Source organism: Salvelinus namaycush, chromosome 32 (assembly GCF_016432855.1).
Source record: "Salvelinus namaycush isolate Seneca chromosome 32, SaNama_1.0, whole genome shotgun sequence".
In the NCBI taxonomy this organism is placed as follows: domain Eukaryota; kingdom Metazoa; phylum Chordata; class Actinopteri; order Salmoniformes; family Salmonidae; genus Salvelinus; species Salvelinus namaycush.
Genome location: NC_052338.1, coordinates 22,895,203 through 22,916,035, shown reverse-complemented (window position 1 = coordinate 22,916,035; position 20,833 = coordinate 22,895,203). Strand labels below are relative to the sequence as shown.

The window sequence follows — 20,833 nt, the reverse complement described above, 5'->3', positions numbered from 1 at the left end:
ATAACTGAGGCAGTTTTGCCCCAAATAGCACCCTATTCCCTATAGTGCACTACATTGGGCAATAGGACCGTAGGGCTCTAGTCAATAGGGTGGCATTGGGACATACCCTCAGTCTTAGCACAAAGCAGGAAAAACACAGCCTGTAACACTCATCTCTTTCTAGCGTTCTGCCCATGCTACGTTCAGAGGTTGATATGTAAAGAAAGCCCCATTTAGGCCTTTTCAATCAGGGATTCTGAGTAATTAAAAATGGATTTGAAAGCCAGGCAGTAAGATAACTTGAGGACAAGCATATTTGACAGTAGTGATTGTTGTGTTTGTCCTACCTGACACCCCCACACTCATTCAGTCTGTCTGTCTGTTTTAGATACTGTTCTTTGCCTCTCTGTCAACACTGAGCTGCCAGCAGCTTTCAAATTCACCGGAGAGGAGAGAGCCCTGCTTGCTAAAAATTCACCGGTGAGAAGAGAGCCTTGTTTTCTAAAATGCTTCGGAGAGAAAGCCTTGTTATCTCGCCTCCCCTTTCCCCTGCGCTAAGATAAATGTAAGCATTAGGCACTCCCAGGCCGTATATCTCCCTCCCTGAATGTGTGTGTCCTGGGGACAGATTGAGGAGCAGGTGTTTGGGCCCTCTGCCAGACAGAGTGGGGTCAGGCACCAGGCAGGGGACAGAGCAGACCGGGGCCGTCCACCACAGCCCCATACGGCCCTCCATACGTTACACTGACCACAGTAAAGAGATCTCGACCTTGACACTGACATGGGCCACGCGGGTCAAGGCTGGTTCTTAGCGAGTGTTAGCATTAGTGCAGTGAGGTGTGATCAGTCCTATTAAAGCTAGCCTGGCTACTAGCATCACTAGCCTCTACTGCTGACCTATCTAGTTGGTGATCCAGTGACAAAGAGAGAGGACCATATGCACCGAGGTGATGCTAGTCTATTAAAGAGACACTGGGCTAATGGACTAATCTTTTAAGCCCTGGATGAACAGTCAATCCAGAGGTCTCAAGCTGCCTTTCACATGGTGATTTGATCAACTGGCGCTTGGATATATTGATTATTAAGGGACTTAGGTTTTCTTTACCAACCCTATACTCATTACTCAGGAAGAACAGACTCTTTAGAGACATCATGGTCTGTCCAGGGGCATATGGTTCATTCTGGGCCTCAAGCTCTTTCTCAGAAATCGAATTATTACAACTATAGACACCCCTATAAGTAATATATGCTTGGTTGATCTGGTTATAGGCTGAGAGACCTACACCCCACACATCTCAAGTCAATGTAATAATGTTCAAGTGATGGATCATGGGACCGATGTTGATATGAAACCAACTGCAAAATGGTATTATTTGGGATGCTTGTCAATGTTGATCATTGTTCTGTAGCCTCTTGATTGTTGATTTGGATGGCTGGTGTTTGTGGTCTACGGGCTTATTTGGGCTCAACTCTCATCCAAATGGCACCCTATTCCCTACATAGTAGATTACTTTTGGCCTATAGGGCACTATATAGAGAATAGGGTGCCAAGACAGTGTCCTCAAACACAAAGCCAGGGTAGAATGAGAGGCATTGAGAAGGCAACAGCCTTTTTAAATTTTTTATTTCATGTTGCCACTTAACATTTCACCACTTCAGTTGGCCTTAGCCTACATACCCACCTGCAGTTTGTGTCTGGCTCAATCTCATATTTGCTCACATAGACCATTCCACACACATCCACACACACAAAGTGCATGCCAATTTTATGACTCATCCTTCTCATTGTACTCTGGCTGTACTCTCCTGACAATTGATTAACCTTGTTCTGAAACCTGAGAGACTAAAACCACGTCTTTCCGTCCTGTCTGTCTATGGCCAATGTCCCACTGAGCACTCTGAAACCCAACCCCGGAGGACTTCCTTCAGATTGTTACCCTGCCATCCGGTTCACTTTGAACTGTGACACTGACAGATTATGGTGTCATCATAGGAGTCCCTGTCTGTGCCAGCCCTGGCCCCTATGGGCCCCTATGTGTCAAAGGTAGTGCCCTACTTGGGAATATGGTGCCATTTGGGAGCCACAGAGCTTTATCTCCCAGGCCGCTAGGGGGCGCTCTATGACCAGGGACCGGGTTGGGTTGGAGCCGCCAGGCTGCCCCCTAGGATTATCATTGACCCACTAAACCACATGCTGCCTCGACTCTACTGAACCTAATGTGCTGAACTAACAGATCAACAACCGATCAAATCAACTGACCTCCCTGTTGTCTCTCTTTCTCTTGCAGATATTTCAAGAATTTCCTACTACACAGGTGAGTGGCCTTCAGAACTACAAGTGATCTCATACTGTATGCTGTGAACTACAATGGATCTTATACGCTGTGAAAGTTTCTCATTATCTTCTGGTCAGATAAACCTTGGAAGGCAGGTTTGATTTATAGTGGTGCTCTTCTGATGAATAGAAGGCTCCTACTAGATAAGTCTGTCATCTACATTTAATGCACCAACATCGACTCATATGAAGGGCACAACCACTTATTCCCAAGAGGATCTAGGCTACTATTCTTCGAGTGACCAATCAGAAACGCATCTTTTGACCAATGGGTAAAATAATGTTAACAAATGGTCCACACCTGTGTCTATCATAATCCGTTCACAAGTTCTTGTAGTTTTTAGCCTTGTAGGAAAAAATCTTAGAAAAAGCATTGCGTCAGCAAAGCTGGATGCTGTGTGAGAATTAAGGCTAATTTACAGGGTTAGTGTTGAACTCGTCATCTTCTTCTTAAATCCGGAGGATATTAAACAATATAGAGGTAAGATGGATATAGATTAAGGCATTTCATTTTAGTATTTTAATAATTTAGTCTACGCTTTTCATATTAATGCGAAATTCGTAAGATTTCTTTCAAAAACAAGTATATCTCTGTGAAATGTCAGCGGTGCACAGAGCATACCACAAGCTTTTTATTTTCAAAGTCTTTTACATTTAATTCAGCTCGCGTCATGACAAATTAGCTTTTTGGGATCCGCGGAAACAGCTTTGCAGACTACCACCACAACATGTGAACTCTGTCAACAGAGCTTGGTGTTTATTATGGGATGTATAAGGTTACGAAATCCGACTTTTTGGATATAATGTTAATGATACGTTAGAAGGACCCCACTGAACGATTTAGAACATGAAGAATCATATTTGTCTTGGTAAAATGTATTTTATAACATAAGGAAGTTACATTTCATCACCCAAGCATGTTTTCACTCACTCTTCCATCCTCGAAGTGAAGTTATATTAGTCCCCTCCACCGAGAGTGTCTGTGTTCAGAGTGTAAAGATATATTTCCTCGAGATTATTTAGGAAGGGGATATTAGCTGAGCTGAAGGGGAGAGAGAGCGAAAGTGTGTGTGTGTCCGGTAGATGATGAAGGTCACTGGGAAGCCTGTTTGTCCGTCTCACTCCTTAATGAGACTACACACACACTAAAATGGCATTTGGGTTTCATCATTCTACTGCTGTGAAGTCGCTGACACTTGAATTCCATGTACCTAAACTCCATACCTAAACTCCATAGCCGTACCTAAACTCCATACCAGAACTCCACACCAGAACTCCATAGCCGTACCTAAACTCCACACCAGAACTCCATACCAGAACTCCATAGCCGTACCAGAACTCCATAGCCGTACCAGAACTCCATACCAGAACTCCATAGCCGTACCTAAACTCCACACCAGAACTCCATACCAGAACTCCATAGCCATACCAGAACTCCATAGCCGTACCTAAACTCTATACCAGAACTCCATAGCTGTACCAGAACTCCATACCAGAACTCCATAGCCGTACCTAAACTCCATACCAGAACTCCACACCAGAACTCCATAGCCGTACCTAAACTCCACACCAGAACTCCATACCAGAACTCCATAGCCGTACCAGAACTCCATAGCCGTACCAGAACTCCATACCAGAACTCCATACCAGAACTCCATAGCCGTATCAGAACTCCATACCAGAACTCCATAGCCGTACCTAAACTCCACACCAGAACTCCATACCAGAACTCCATAGCCGTATCAGAACTCCATACCAGAACTCCATAGCCATACCAGAACTCCATAGCCGTACCTAAACTCTATACCAGAACTCCATAGCTGTACCAGAACTCCATACCAGAACTCCATAGCCGTACCTAAACTCCATACCAGAACTCCATACCAGAACTCCATAGCCGTACCTAAACTCCATACCAGAACTCCATACCAGAACTCCATAGCCGTACCTAAACTCTATACCAGAACTCCATACCAGAACTCCATAGCCGTACCTAAACTCCATACCAGAACTCCATAGCCGTACCAGAACTCCATACCAGAACTCCATAGCCGTACCAGAACTCCATACCAGAACTCCATACCAGAACTCCATAGCCGTACCAGAACTCCATACCAGAACTCCATAGCCGTACCTAAACTCCATACCAGAACTCCATACCAGAACTCCATAGCCGTACCAGAACTCCATACCAAAACTCCATAGCCGTACCAGAACTCCATACCAGAACTCCATAGCCGTACCAGAACTCCATACCAGAACTCCATACCAGAACTCCATAGCCGTACCAGAACTCCATACCAGAACTCCATAGCCATACCTAAACTCCATACCAGAACTCCATACCAGAACTCCATACCAGAACTCCATACCAGAACTCCATAGCCGTACCAGAACTCCATACCAGAACTCCATAGCCGTACCAGAACTCCATACCAGAACTCCATACCAGAACTCCATACCAGAACTCCATAGCCGTACCAGAACTCCATACCAGAACTCCATACCAGAACTCCATAGCCGTACCAGAACTCCATATCAGAACTCCATAGCCGTTCCAGAACTCCATACCAGAACTCCATACCAGAACTCCATAGCCGTTCCAGAACTCCATACCAGAACTCCATAGCCGTACCAGAACTCCATACCAGAACTCCATAGCCGTACCAGAACTCCATACCAGAACTCCATACCAGAACTCCATAGCCGTACCAGAACTCCATATCAGAACTCCATAGCCGTTCCAGAACTCCATACCAGAACTCCATACCAGAACTCCATAGCCGTTCCAGAACTCCATACCAGAACTCCATAGCCGTACCAGAACTCCATACCAGAACTCCATAGCCGTTCCAGAACTCCATACCAGAACTCCATAGCCGTACCAGAACTCCATACCAGAACTCCATAGCCATACCAGAACTCCATACCAGAACTCCATAGCCGTACCAGAACTCCATACCAGAACTCCATAGCCGTACCAGAACTCCATAGCCGTACCAGAACTCCATACCAGAACTCCATAGCCGTACCAGAACTCCATACCTTTTTTTATAGAATGTGTAATGAACAACATGTTTAGTCTCACTCACCCAAAGGACATTCAGACAACTTGACACAACTGTGGGAAGCATTGGAGTCAACATGGGCCAGCATCCCTGTGAAATACTTTCGATACCTTGTAGAGTCCATGCCCCTAAGAATTGAGGCTGTTCTGAGAGCAACACGGAGGGGTTCTTAATGTTTTATACACTCAGTGTGTATATACAGTGCATTTGGAAAGTATTCAGTATTCATATTTTCCACTTTGTTATGTTACAGCCTTATTTTAAAATTGTTTAAGTTGTTTTTTCCCCCTCACCAATCTACACACAATACCCCATAATGATAAAGTAAAAACAGGTTTTTAGAAATTTGTGCAAATGTATAATAAAAAAATACATTTATATAAGTATTCAGACTCTTTACTCAGTACTTTGTTGAAGCACTTTTGGCAGTGATTACAGCCTCGAGTTTGGCCGGTTGGCCAGCTCTAGGAAGAGTCTTGGTGGTTCCACACTTCTTCCATTTCAGAATGATGGAGGCCACTGTGTTCTTGACCTTCAATGCTGCAGACATATTTTGGCTCCCTTCACCAGATCTGTGCCTCGACACAATCCTGTCTCGGAGCTCTACGGACAATTCCTTCGACCTCATGGCTTGGTTTTTTCTCTTTTATTAATTTTATTGTTTATTTCACCTTTATTTAACCAGGTAGGCCAGTTGAGAACAAGTTTTCATTTACAACTGCGACCTGGCCAGAGTTATTCATGGGATAAACAAACGTACATTCAATAACACAATAGAAAACTCTATATACAGTGTGTGCAAATTTAGTAAGATTAGAGAGGTAAGGCAATAAATAGGCCATAGTAGCAAAATAATTACAATTTAGCAATTAAACACTGGAGTGATACATGTGCAGAAGAGGAATGTGCAAGTAGAGATACTGGGGTGCAAAGGAGCAAAAAAATAAATAACAATATGGGGATGAAGTAGTTGGGTGGGCTATTTACAGATGGGCTGTGTACAGGTGCATTGATCGGTAAGCTGCTCTGACAGTTCATGCTTAAAGTTAGTGAGGGCGATATAAGACTCCAGCTTCAGTGATTTTTTGCAATTCATTCCAGTAATTGGCAGCAGAGAACTGGAAGGAAAGGCGGCCAAAGAAGGAGTTGTCTTTGGGGATGACCAGTGAAATATATCTGCTGGACCGCGTGCTACGGGTGGGTGCTGCTATGGTGACCAGTGAGCTGAGATAAGTTGGGGCTTTACCTAGCAAAGACTTATAGATGACCTGGAGCCAGGTCACGCATGCACAGATGTCAGACGCACACACACACACACACACACACACACACACACACACACACACACACACACACACACACACACACACACACACACACACACACACACACACACACACACACAGTTGTTGTCCATTTTGTGTCCCCTGCCCTCCTAAACCCCCTATAGTAATATTGGAGAATGATGAAATGTCCCAGCTCCATAAAAGACATGATAACGGAGAGAAACCTCACGGAATAGAGGTAATAAATACTCCTCTTTAGTTTGGCTATACAAACACCTGGGCTACATTCAGTAGGGCACATCATACCAAAACATTTTGCAACATTAAACCAAAATGAGTGTTTCTTATTAGACATGTTAAGGTAGCACCTGTCAGTTTAAAAAAAATCCACAACCGATAGCTATAGAGCTGAGTTTGCATTGGACTGTTATTCCTCTCAATGAGCTGCAGCATCTGGAAGCCATTTTGGCATATTGATATTTAGAATGGCAGATTTTGGGGGATTGATCAAAGTAAAGTTAGTTTGTTCATTCACAACCCCCCAGACTGTCTTCTGTCTGTCTAGCTAGCACCTCATCTTCTTTGACGACCACAGAAACTCTGAGGATAAAACAGCTTCCAAACGCTGCACTCTCTTTCTGTATGTGTCCCAAATTACACCCCTTTCCCTATAGAGTGCACTACTTTTGACCAGACCCTATGGGAGTAGTGAAAAGGGTGCCATTTGGTACGTACCCTTTGACTCTCCACATCCCAGGCCTTCCGGTGGTTGGGCTAAATAAGGTGGTCACTGCACGTTGTATATGTTAATTGCTCCAGCCCTCTTTAGCAAGGCAGATACATAGCAATCATCACCAGGGAATACTGATTAGGAGTTCAAATGATGTAGTGGCATTGTTATGTAAATGACTCATTAAATTAAAGGCAAGTAATCATTGATAATCCCTGTTTCTCTGTTTCATCTGGGTTGGGTTACATGGGTCGAGTTCTGCAGGGTTAGGAGGTTTGGGAGTTAGCTTAAACCTATCACTGTTCAAATGTTAAAACCGCTATGTAGACTTATGATACCTATCATTCACCTACATAGGTTTATAAAACCTATAATACACGTATGTAGGTTTATAATGGTCCTAGAATCTAGAGCATGTTTAATTCCAGTTGTGCAAAGCCATACCGAATGCTCTGAGTCCCCCTGGATAAACCAGAGATGGCAAGGTCATGGTTTAAAATGGCATCCATTCTTAGATCAATATTCACACATTCACACATTCTATTGATGTTCCATCTGGATCGATTGCACTTAGCTAGCTACAGTAGATTGCGTAATCCAGTATGGTGTGTGACACACACAAACCTCCATGACTATGTACTGTATGGTTAGTGGAACCATGTGACACTGTTACCCAGGTAAAGTATGTTGGATAACGTGTGATGATGCTGAAAGCCCCATGAGAGAGGGAGTGATGAGTAGTACAACATCCAACCCCCTGACCTTCAACAGTGGCTGGCTCCACAACACCCCCACAAACACACACAGTCCATTAGGTGACAGCTGACTATGTGGGTGCAGAGATGAAAGCGATAATGGTGAAAAGGATGATTGTGAAAACCTTAACGGCGACAGAAGGGTAAGATGTACAGGCTGTTATAGAGCCTACCTGAGCAGCTGTGGGATGGCTGATCTGGGATCTGTCCTGGGTTCAGACTGTGTGTGTTTGTGTGCACTAAACTCCTATCACTGTCAGTGGGGATATTCAATGTCTGTCTTCAATCAGCTGTTCAATGAAGAACGTTGCATACCAGATACACCTGCTTATTTGTTTGATTGACAGTCCCCCTCCTCCCCCAGTTATACAAGTAATTTGAGATTCTAATCCACATAATTTAAATTGACTAGGTAATCATTTAACCATGGCCCTAGAGACTCCTACAGTATGTATTTAACCATGGCCTTAGAGACTCCTACAGTATGTATTTAACCATGGTCTTAGAGACTCCTACAGTATGTATTTAACCATGGTCTTAGAGACTCCTACAGTATGTATTTAACCATGGTCTTAGAGACTCCTACAGTATGTATTTAACCATGGTCTTAGAGACTCCTACAGTATGTATTTAACCATGGCCTTAGAGACTCCTACAGTATGTATTTAACCATGGTCTTAGAGACTCCTACAGTATGTATTTAACCATGGCCTTAGAGACTCCTACAGTATGTATTTAACCATGGTCTTAGAGACTCCTACAGTATGTATTTAACCATGGCATTAGAGACTCCTACAGTATGTATTTAACCATGGCCTTAGAGACTCCTACAGTATGTATTTAACCATGGTCTTAGAGACTCCTACAGTATGTATTTAACCATGGCCTTAGAGACTCCTACAGTATGTATTTAACCATGGCATTAGAGACTCCTACAGTATGTATTTAACCATGGCCTTAGAGACTCCTACAGTATGTATTTAACCATGGCATTAGAGACTCCTACAGTATGTATTTAACCATGGTCTTAGAGACTCCTACAGTATGTATTTAACCATGGTCTTAGAGACTCCTACAGTATGTATTTAACCATGGTCTTAGAGACTCCTACAGTATGTATTTAACCATGGCATTAGAGACTCCTACAGTATGTATTTAACCATGGTCTTAGAGACTCCTACAGTATGTATTTAACCATGGTCTTAGAGACTCCTACAGTATGTATTTAACCATGGCCTTAGAGACTCCTACAGTATGTATTTAACCATGGTCTTAGAGACTCCTACAGTATGTATTTAACCATGGTCTTAGAGACTCCTACAGTATGTATTTAACCATGGTCTTAGAGACTCCTACAGTATGTATTTAACCATGGTCTTAGAGACTCCTACAGTATGTATTTAACCATGGTCTTAGAGACTCCTACAGTATGTATTTAACCATGGCATTAGAGACTCCTACAGTATGTATTTAACCATGGCCTTAGAGACTCCTACAGTATGTATTTAACCATGGTCTTAGAGACTCCTACAGTATGTATTTAACCATGGCCTTAGAGACTCCTACAGTATGTATTTAACCATGGTCTTAGAGACTCCTACAGTATGTATTTAACCATGGTCTTAGAGACTCCTACAGTATGTATTTAACCATGGTCTTAGAGACTCCTACAGTATGTATTTAACCATGGCCTTAGAGACTCCTACAGTATGTATTTAACCATGGTCTTAGAGACTCCTACAGTATGTATTTAACCATGGTCTTAGAGACTCCTACAGTATGTATTTAACCATGGCCTTAGAGACTCCTACAGTATGTATTTAACCATGGTCTTAGAGACTCCTACAGTATGTATTTAACCATGGCCTTAGAGACTCCTACAGTATGTATTTAACCATGGTCTTAGAGACTCCTACAGTATGCCTTCCTGTGTCTTCTCTATTAGAACCCAGGCCTGCAGACAGACCAGTCACATATTCAGCTGATGATTGCATGCACCACTGAACCATATGGCTGTATGTGTTTCTGTGTGTGTGTGTTTCTGTGTGGGCCTAGTCTCACCCACTGCTCCCAGCCGTGTAAGGTTTGGTGTCTGTATGGTTTGGTAACACGTGCCCCAGCCTGGTGTCTGTATGGTTTGGTAACACGTGTCCCAGCCTGGTGTCTGTATGGTTTGGTAACACGTGTCCCAGCCTGGTGTCTGTATGGTTTGGTAACACGTGCCCCGGCTTGGGCTCCTGCTATTGAAATATGGACAAGGGAGCGGGGAGGAGGGGTGGGAGAGAGGCTTTTGTTTGGGAACAGTGGGCCGGATGTGATGTGAGCTGAATAGCTGGGAAGAGCACCTCTCCCTCTCCATGGGGTTCAGTCATAGCCCCTTTGTCTGTCTGCCCCGGCTGTTTCTGGGGCTCTCTGTCCCTCTGATCCACTATGTCCCAAATAGCACATTGTTCCCTATATAGTGCTCTACTTTCCACCAGGAACCATAGGGAATAGGGTGCCATTTGGGATGCAGACCCAGTCCACATGAATACCCATAGATGGAGCAGCCAGGCAGGGCTACTCTCTTCTCCTCCTCTCTCCTTCTCTGTTCTCCACCCCCCCTCGTTTCATTGGCAGTCTGTTCAGTAAGCAGACAATGATTAAACTAACTGGCAGCATAAATCTCTTCCTTCAACTTTAACTCACCCACAGGGGCCAGTCTGTGATGCCACATACAGTGTCTTCAGAAAGTATTCATACCCCTTAAAGCCTGAATTCAAAATGGATTCAATATGTTTTTCTCACCCAACCACACATACAATACCCCATAATGACAAAGTGAAAACATGTTTTTGGAAATGTATTGAAAATTAATTGTGGAAATATCTCATTTACATACATACACTAACGTTCAAAAGTTTGGGGTCACTTAGAAATGTCCTTGTTTTTGAAAGAAAAGCATTTTTTTTTTGTCCATTTAAAATAATATCAAATTGATCAGAAATACAGTGTAGACATTGTTAATGTTGTAAATGACTATTGTAGCTGGAAACGGCTGATTTTTTTTTTATGGAATGTCTACATAGGCGTGCAGAGGCACATTATCAGCAACCATCACTCCTGTGTTCCAATGTCACGTTGTGTTAGCTAATCCAAGTTTATTATTTTTAAAAGCTAATTGATCATTAGAAAACCCTTTTGCAATTATGTTAGCACAGCTGAAAACTGTTTTCCTGATTAAAGAAGCAATAAAACTGTCCTTCTTTAGACTAGTTGAGTATCTGGAGCATCAGCATTTGTGGGTTTGATTACAGGCTCAAAATGGCCAGAAACAAGGAAGTTTCTTCAGAAAACTCGTCAGTCTATTCTTGTTCTGAAAAATGAAGGCTATTCCATGCGAGAAATTGCCAAGAAACTGAAGATCTCGTACAACGCTGTGTACTAGCGCAAACTGGCTTTAACCAGAATAGAAAGAGGAGCAGGAGGCCCCGGTACAGAACTGAGCAAGAGGACAAGTACACATTAGAGTGTGTAGTTTGAGAAACAGATGCCTCACAAGTCCTCAACTGGCAGCTTCATTAAATAGTACCCGCAAAACACCAGTCTCAACGCCAATAGTGAATAGGCGACTCCGGGATGCTGTCCTTCTAGGCAGAGTTCCTCTGTCCAGTGTCTGTGTTCTTTTGCACATCTAAATCTTTTCTTTTTATTGGCCAGTCTGAGATATGGCTTTTTCTTTGTAACTCTGTGCAACCAGTCTCCATCTCCTTAGCTATCTTACTTTGCTTCCACCGGGCATTCCACTGAATTCAAAACTTGGGACAACGTCTTCCGTGACAACAACACTGTTGATCACCATTTCAGAAGACTACACAGTCTGGTTCAGTGACAATGTTTTTACCTAAATCAGGGATTTCCTCCTCGTCTGATTCATTTTCAGAGTCAAAGAGAGTCAGCATGGCACGATCGTCCTCCGGAAAGTGGAGAGCAGTAGCAACACTTTTGTGGTTATTCGTGATATATTTTTCAAAAAAGCTGCGGTAGAAATACTGAAATACTACACATACTGAGCAGCTCATGTTATAGACAGAAACATTCTACATGGCAGACCAATCTGAACTCATCTCTCGGGATGTCCATCCCATTCATTATCTCAGCCAATCATGGCTAGCAGGAAGGTTACTGGCTTTTTCTGTGGCTTAACCAACTAGTTTGTAATTTAACAATTTTATTCATATTGACAGATGGCATACAAGTTTGTAAAGTTCACATGTTCCAGAAGGAATTTCTGCCAATAAGGCATTTTGATTTTAAAAAGTATTATATTCAAAAGGCTCTCCTGTGAAGTAGTGATGTGTGACATACTCCTAGTTTCCTGAAACGAGTCACATATAAGGTCCCACAGGGTGCTTTGCTGGTGACACTGTGTGATATATTTAGAATTCAAGGCACACTTAACCAGCATGGCTACCACAGCATTCTGCAGCGATACGCCATCCCATCTGGTTTGCGCTTATTGGGACTATCATTTGTTTTTCAATAGGACAATGACCCAACACACCTCCAGGCTGTGTAAGGGCTATTTGACCAAGAAGAGAGTGATGTAGTGCTGCATCAGATGACCTGGCCTCCACAATCACCTGACCTCAACCCAAATGAGATTGTTTGGGATGAGTTGGACTGCATAGTGAAGGAAAAGCAGCCAACAAGTGCTCAGCAAATGTGGGAACTCCTTCAAGACTGTTGGAAAATCATTCCAGGTGAAACTGGTTGAGAGAATGCCAAGAGTGTGCAAAGCTGTCATCAAGGCAAAGAACTGTGTTCTTCTCCAAAGAATAATACGAAGACTCTTAACTTGTCATGTCAGTAAAAACATAGCAATGATTCGAATGAAGGTGGTTTACCCCAAGTTTTGTCTATGGATAATATTATAGCCTTTTAGGCAGCAAATGTGTCAAAAATAGCACCCTATTCCCTATGTAGTGGACTACTTTCAACCAGGGCCCATAAGGAACAGGGTGCCACTTGAGACTGAAGCTGTGTTCTCATGTAAAGCATTTGAGACGAAGACTCCGTGTCCTAGACATCCCCTCTGGGCCATCTCACTGTAATTAACTACATTGAGGTTTGAGACTTTGAAAATGAAATCATCATGGTATTTCCTCTGTGCAGATTGCCAGGGGTCTCAGATCATCGCAAAGGTTAGCCCTTAATGCTCTGGCCTTATCAGGGACTGCCAGAGATTCTTTCTTCCAATGGATGCTTATTGCTGCTTCTCTCGCTGTCTCTCTCTGCCATTTTCTCTCTCTCGCTGTCTCTCTCTGCCATTTTCTCTCTCTCTCTGTCTCTCTCTGCCATTTTCTCTCTCTCTCTGTCTCTCTCTGCCATTTTCTCTCTCTCGCTGTCTCTCTCTGCCATTTTCTCTCTCTCTCTGTCTCTCTCTGCCATTTTCTCTCTCTCTCTCTGTCTCTCTCTGCCTCTTTTTTCTTCTCTATTTCTGTATAGGCAGGAGTAATTATATAATTTTGGTAAATGTATTTCCATTTACTTCCCTATTGGACCTACCGCTATGCCATTTCTCTCCTGTTATATTGGTTATCATATTATTTTATTTCATTGTCCAGAAGCCAAAGACACAATCCTAGTTATATTAGCAGCCCATCCTAGTTTAGATTCCCCTAGTTTAGAGATTTTCATCTCTGTCACATATGTAACCGCTATCAGGTGTGCTGTTTAGAATGGTGTTTTCCTAAGTGCACTGTTTAGAATGGTGTTTTCCTAAGTGCACTGTTTAGAATGGTGTTTTCCTAAGTGCGCTGTTTAGAATGGTGTTTTCCTAAGTGCGCTGTTTAGAATGGTGTTTTCCTAAGTGCGCTGTTTAGAATGGTGTTTTCCTAAGTGCGCTGTTTGGAATGGTGTTTTCCTAAGTGCGCTGTTTAGAATGGTGTTTTCCTAAGTGCGCTGTTTAGAATGGTGTTTTCCTAAGTGCGCTGTTTAGAATGGTGTTTTCCTAAGTGCGCTGTTTGGAATGGTGTTTTCCTAAGTGCGCTGTTTAGAATGGTGTTTTCCTAAGTGCGCTGTTTAGAATGGTGTTTTCCTGCAAATTGCATTTTGGCAAATGTTTGAAAATGAAATTTGTCGGCTGCTTCATTACACTAGTTGCATGTTATGGATGCATTACCATAATCTACATGTGGTTTCTGTGGGTGGACACCCTAATTAATGGGTTATGGTTAATAGGTTATGCACTCAATGCATATGGGTCCTGTAGATTTCTCAAATGGCTGGTAAATAAAATCTGCCCGGTCATGTTTTCCTAACGGAAACCCTGACACACACACACACAACCTCCTCTAGTAGTGAGTGCTGTGGGGGTGGAGTGGAGCGGACCCAGGGTCAGTGTTGATTTGCAGCCTGCCTGGCCGGAGGAGGAGGGGGTTGGGGCTCGGTAAACAGCAGTGGGCTGGAGGACTGAATAGAACCTAGGCTCAGATTTGCATATTAATGAGGCCTATACTAACCCCCTGGCCCCCCCTCTATTCACTTCAATTTAAAGGCTTTATTGGCATGGGAAACATATGTTTACATTGCCAAAGCAAGTGAAGGATTCTCTCTCTCTTTCTCTCTCTCTGCACTCGCTCCTCTCCCCACACCCACTTCTCTGACTGAGGGAGCGGAGTACACAGGCTGCTTCTGTCTTTTCTGCTTCTTCCTCTCATTCAACCTGAAACAATTGCTTTCTCCGTCTCTCCATATCCTTCTCTCCATTCTTGCTGTCACTCTGCCTCTCACTCTCCTCCCATTCTTACATACTCTTTCTCTCCCCATTATTACACACTCTCTCTGTCACTCTCACTGTCACTCTCACTCTCTGCACACACCCTGTCATACACTCTTCCTCAGGTGAGTTTAGCACACTGGTCTCCTGCCTCAGAATGAGTACAAAGTGAAGCGAGCGGTGTGGAGTTACTTGTGTTGTTTTGGACTACTGTTCTCTGCTCTCCTGTTCTCCTCTCCTGCGAGGCGGCGGGAGTTGGTTGCGGGGCACCTGGGCTAGGATTAGTATTCTGGGGGAAGGCTCTCAGCCGGAGGCTTAGCGACGCTAACCAGCCAGACGGACGGACAGCCAGCCAGACAGAACTACTGTGGATTTCTCCACCGGGTCAGAAGCAGCAGAACAAATGAGCTGTATATTCACAGTAGAGGGGCTAAAAACCTCAACACAGTGTTGATCCACCTTATTCTTCCTGCCCCTGTTTTAGGGCTGAAAACTGGGCCAGCACTTGGCTGGGACTCCCTCTCTTACTCTGGATGTCTTGGATGTGTTTCTCTCTCAGAGCCCCTTCCCCCTCCTGTCCCAGACCCTAGTGCTGTCTCTTGGCCCTAGGTGTAGGGGATTAGGAGCATTGTGGGCCGGCGTAGACGGGGAGGTTGGTGTTACTTGGTAAGGAGGTAAAGGGTTAGTGTGGTGTAGGGGGAAGGTGGAAGCCCTGGCCTCCATGCGGTTCTGTGAGAACTCTGGGTGTTGGCCGGCCGTGGGACCCGAGAGAGAGAGAGCAGGGGGACCAACCAACATGGAAACCAGTCCCGGCTGCAGCCTCTTCCCCATGTGCTGGGCTGCAGGTACTACTACTAACTCCGAACTTCCACTACTTATTTTTCTTCTCCTCCTCCCACCTTATTCTTCTTCTCCTCCTCCCACCTTATTCTTCTTCTTCTCCTCCCACCTTATTCTTCTTCTCCTCCTCCCACCTTATTCTTCTTCTCCTCCTCCCACCTTATTCTTCTTCTCCTCCTCCCACCTTATTCTTCTTCTCCTCCTCCCACCTTATTCTTCTTTTCCTCCTCCCACCTTATTCTTCTTCTCCTCCTCCCACCTTATTCTTCTTTTCCTCCTCCCACCTTATTCTTCTTCTTCTCCTCCGACCTTATTCTTCTTCTCCTACTCCCACCTTATTCTTCTTCTTCTCCTCCCACCTTCTTCCATATCCTCACCATCGATCTGTGTTAGGTTGATCAGAAGAGTGTTTAGCTAGTCACGGTTGTTGTTTTTCTGTTCTAGTTTAATCCTGACTGACTGACTGTGTTTTGTAGCCTGCCTGTTGTGATGCCATAGAGGATTGTGTTGAAATCATTAACATTCCAAACTACAGAGTGACAGATTTCATACCGATTACATCTTTATAGTTTTGATGCCTGGTGTTAACCGCCTCCAATGTGCCTCCACCTCTTGTTTTGCTTGAACGGTTGTCGTTTATCTTTCTGTGCAATGCAGCAAGCTCTGCTCTTTTAAAGGGCACAATGCCTCCCAGAGAAGTGGCATTTCTCCACATAACGAGTAGTAACCTTTAGAAACCTGTCTGTGACAGATGATAGGGACGTTACCATGATACTGTAGTAGGGGAGCTGCAAGCTTTGTTTTCCCTGTGGAATGGATGGTGTGTGTGTGTGCACATATTTGTCTTAGTTTGTGTTAGTTTATCTTAGTTTGTGTGTGTGTGTGTGTGTCTATGTATTTGCACATGTGTGTAACTGTGTGTCTGTGTGATTTTTTTTGTTTGCGTGTAGATGTTGCGTGTTTCACAACCACAGGGTTCAGCTCCCTTTCACATGTTGCTCATAGAACCCACAGCTGACCTGATTGCTTGAGCAGCTGCTGATAATGGAGGCTGGGACCTGTAGCAGTCAATTCCATTTCTAGCCAGACTCCCACTTTGAGTGGCTTTCTTTGTCTGCATGGAAAACACTACATGTGAATTTAAAGCACCCTATTGTCACTGAGCATATGCTTCAGCATGCCATGTGTCAGTCAGTAGTCAACTATCGGGGAGGGGAGAAGGGAGAGAGGAGGGGGAGAGAGGGAGGGAAAAGAGGAAGAGTAGGAGAGGGAGGAGAGGGAAAAGAGGAGAGAGGGAGAAGGGGAGAGGGAGGAGAAGAGGAGAGGAAGAGGAAAAAGAGGAGAGGGGAGGGAAAAGAGGAGAGGGAGAAAAAAGAGGAGAGGGAGAAGAGGAGAGGGAGGGGAAGTGGAAAAAGAGGAGAGGGAGGGGGAAAGGAGGGGGAGGAGAAGAGGAGAGGGAAGAGAAGGAGAGGGCGGAGAGGGGAGGGAGAGGAAGAAGAGGAGAGGAGAGGGAGGAGAAGAGGAAAAGAGGCGAGGGAGGAGAATAGGGGGAGAGGGGAGAGGAGGGAGAAAGAGAGAGGGAAAAGAGGAAGAAGATGAGAGGGAAGGAGGAGGGAGGAGAGGGAAAGAGGAGAGAGAGGTAAAAGAGGAGAGAGAGGTAAAAGAGGAGAGAGAGGTAAAAGAGGAGAGAGAGGTAAAAGAGGAGAGAGAGGGAAAAGAGGAGAGAGGGAAAAGAGGAGAGAGAGGGGAAGAGGAGAGAGAGGGAAAAGAGGAAAGAGAGGGAGAGACAAGAGGAGAGGGAGACACGTGGAGAGGGAGAGACACGAGGATAGGGAGAAGAGGAGAGAGAGACATGGAGAGAGAGGGAGACGAGATGAGGAGAGAAAGAGATGAGGAGAGAGAGAGACATGGAGAGAAAGACGAGGAGAGAAAGAGACGTGGAGAGGAGAGAAAGAGATGTGGAGAGGAGAGAGAGAGGGAGACGTGGAGAGGAGAGAGAGAGGGGGAGACGTGGAGAGGAGAGAGAGAGGGGGAGATGAGAGAGCGAGAGAGAGACGTGGAGAGGAGAGAGAGAGAGAGACGTGGAGAGGAGAGAGAGATGGCAGTTTATTTATCCCTGTTCTGCTTTACTTCACAGTCTGAAATACAGAACATACATTACCATTTAAAAAATATATATATATATGATTTGTTGCTAGGTAACGTTCACTAGCGCTAGTCAGCTGTACTTGCGGCAAAACTCTGGTATTTTTCATCATATAGCTTGTTCTCCATCTTCTTTTCAAATAGTGAGTCAAAATGTTTTCAGCACTTTTATTTCCATGACTGATCAAACTCATTTTCTCATGGCTCTCTCTTGTCCCTCTGCAGCAGACATATGGTGAGCAATATGTTTGGAACATTACATTGCAATAAAGTCGCAGTATTGAATCACAATACTTATAGAATCTTGAGAATCACAATACATATCTTATCAGCACCTAAGTATCCCAGTAATATCGTATGTTGAGATCCCTGCACTTGGGCCAAGATACACATAAGCAGACCAAGTACAGTAAGGCTGCGTTTAAACAGGCAGACCAATTCTGATATTTTGCCCAATTATGGGCAAAAGAGCTGATCTGATTGGTCAAAAGATCAGAGTTGGGCTGCCTGTGTAAACTCAGCCTATGTGTACACCCTCAGACACACCTTTACATGCAGAAGGTACACAGAACACAGACAGGCATACGGGACTGTGGTTATGTAAACTGCTCTGACTAACATGGCCATTGTCTGTACAGTACTGAGCTGCCTGCTCTCAGGAGGTCAGCTAGAGGGGCTCCATCCAGGGGCCTCTCTTTCTCTCTATCCCGCTCTCTCGCTTTAACCCAACTCTCTTTTTCTCCCACTCTTTCACTCATCGCTCTCTCTCTCTTTCTGTGAGGATGTACAGGGTGAACCGTTCAACCCTCGACTCCTTGGCACAGAACAAAGAAGGCCTCTTCATCAGAGAGCCTGTCCCCCTTTGCCTCAGTTGTCTGTTTATGAGAAGAGAGAAGGAGCCTCTAACTGGCCTCTACAGAACTGTGCACCAGCTAGCTCAATACACTACTTTACCATGAAAACTCAGATGGGAAGAGGTCTATACTAGCCTATGCAACAAGGACATAAGTAATGCAGGGGGGCAGATGCATATTCTAATCTACATCAAATAGAAAGAAGTACTATTAATCAATGAGGGATTATGCCTATTAAGTATTCACACCCCTTTACTTTTTCTAAATGTTGTTGTTACAGCCTGAATTTAAAATGGATTAAATGTATATTTTGTGTCACTGATCTACACACAATACCCCATAATGTCAAAGTGGAATTTTGTAGAAAGTTTTAGAAACATTTATAAAATTAAGCTGAAATGTCTTGAGTCAATAAGTATTTAACCATTTTGTTATGGCAAGCCTAAATAAGTTCAGGAGTAAAAATGTGCTTAAGAAATCACATAATTAGTTTCAGTAATAGTGGTTAACATGGTTTTGGAATAACTGCCCCATCTCTGTACCCCACACATACAATAATTATCTGTAAGGTACCTTAATGAAGTAGTGAATTTCAAGTACAGATTCAACCACAAAGAACAGGGAGGTTTTTCTATGCCTCGCAAAGAACGGCGCCGATTGGTAGATGTGTAAAAATAAAAAAAGTAGACACTGAATATCTCTTTGAGCAAGGTATTAATTAGGCTTCGGATGGTGTATCAATACACCCAGTCACTACAAAAATACAGGCGTCCTTCCTAACTCAGTTGCCAGAGAGGAAGGAAATTGCTCAGGGATTTTACCATGAGGCCAATGGTGATTTTTAAAACAGTTAGAGTTTAATGGCTGGGATAGGAGAAAACTGAGGATGGATCAAAAACCTTGTAGTTACTCCACAATAGTAACCTAATTGAGTGAAAAGAAGGAAGCCTGTACAGAATACAAATATTCCAAAACATGCATCCTGTTTGCAACAATGCACTTAAGTAATACTGCAAAAATATATATAAGAAATGTACTTTTTGTCCTGAATACAAAGCGTTATGTTTGGGGCAAATCCAACACAACACATCACGGAGTACCACTCTTCATATTTTCAAGCATGGTGGTGTTTGCATCATGTTATGGGTATGCTTGTCATCGGCAAGGTCTAGGGTGTGTTTTAGGATAAACAGAAAAGGAATAAGCACAGGCAAAATCCTAGAGGAAAACCTGGTTCAGTCTGCTTTCCAACAGACACTGGGAGACAAATTCACCTTTCAGCAGGACAATAACCTAAAACACAAGGCCAAATCTACACTGGAGTTGCTTACCAAGACGACACAGAATGTTCCTGAGTGGCCTAGTTACAGTTTTGACTTAAATCTGCTTTAAAATCTATGACAAGACTTGAAAATGACTGTCTAGCAATGATCAACAATCAACTTGACAGAGCTTGAAGTAAATATTGAACAATCCAGGTGTACAAAGCTCTTAGAGACTTACAAAGAAAGACTCACAGCTGTAATCACTGCCAAAGGTGATTTTATCATGTATTGACTCAGGGGTGTGAATACTTATGTAAATGAGATTTCTGTATTTCATTTTCAATAAATTAGCAAACATTTCTAAAAACACATGTTTTCACTTTGTCATTATAGGGTATTGTATGTAGATGGGTGAGAACATTTTTGAATTCAGGCTGAAACAACAAAATGTGGAATAAGTCAAGGGGTATGAATACTTTCTGAAAGCACTGTACATGTCAGATCATCTAGGGTGGATCATAGCTGGGAACACAACACAACTCTTCTACGTAACAGGTCAGCTTGGGTGACCATTGGTCAGAGGGGTGAGAACGTGATACAACTCCCCTACTGTACAGGTATTTGGCCTGAGGACGGAGGGACAGGACACAGCAGGGATGTTTGAACAGTTGCCAGGACATTGTCCTCACTCACGACACCAGCAGTTTATATAAACCCTAAACCCCTCCTTCCCCCGTGCTCACAGAGTGAACCCAGGGACAGACACATTCACAGAGTGAACCCAGGGACAGACACATTCACAGAGTGAACCCAGGG

At 43.8% G+C, this 20,833-nt stretch overlaps 1 protein-coding gene across 5 annotated transcripts in view; it reads left to right on the top strand.

The window, feature by feature from the left end:
• Window positions 1–20,833, top strand: part of ptk2aa (protein tyrosine kinase 2aa) — a 168,649-nt gene that overhangs the window by 55,965 nt on the left and 91,851 nt on the right. For all 5 annotated transcript variants that reach the window (XM_038972168.1, XM_038972167.1, XM_038972166.1 and 2 more), the window contains exon 2: window positions 2,268–2,294. The gene's annotated coding sequence lies outside the window, so the exon portion shown is untranslated. The remainder of the gene's footprint in view (window positions 1–2,267; window positions 2,295–20,833) is intronic.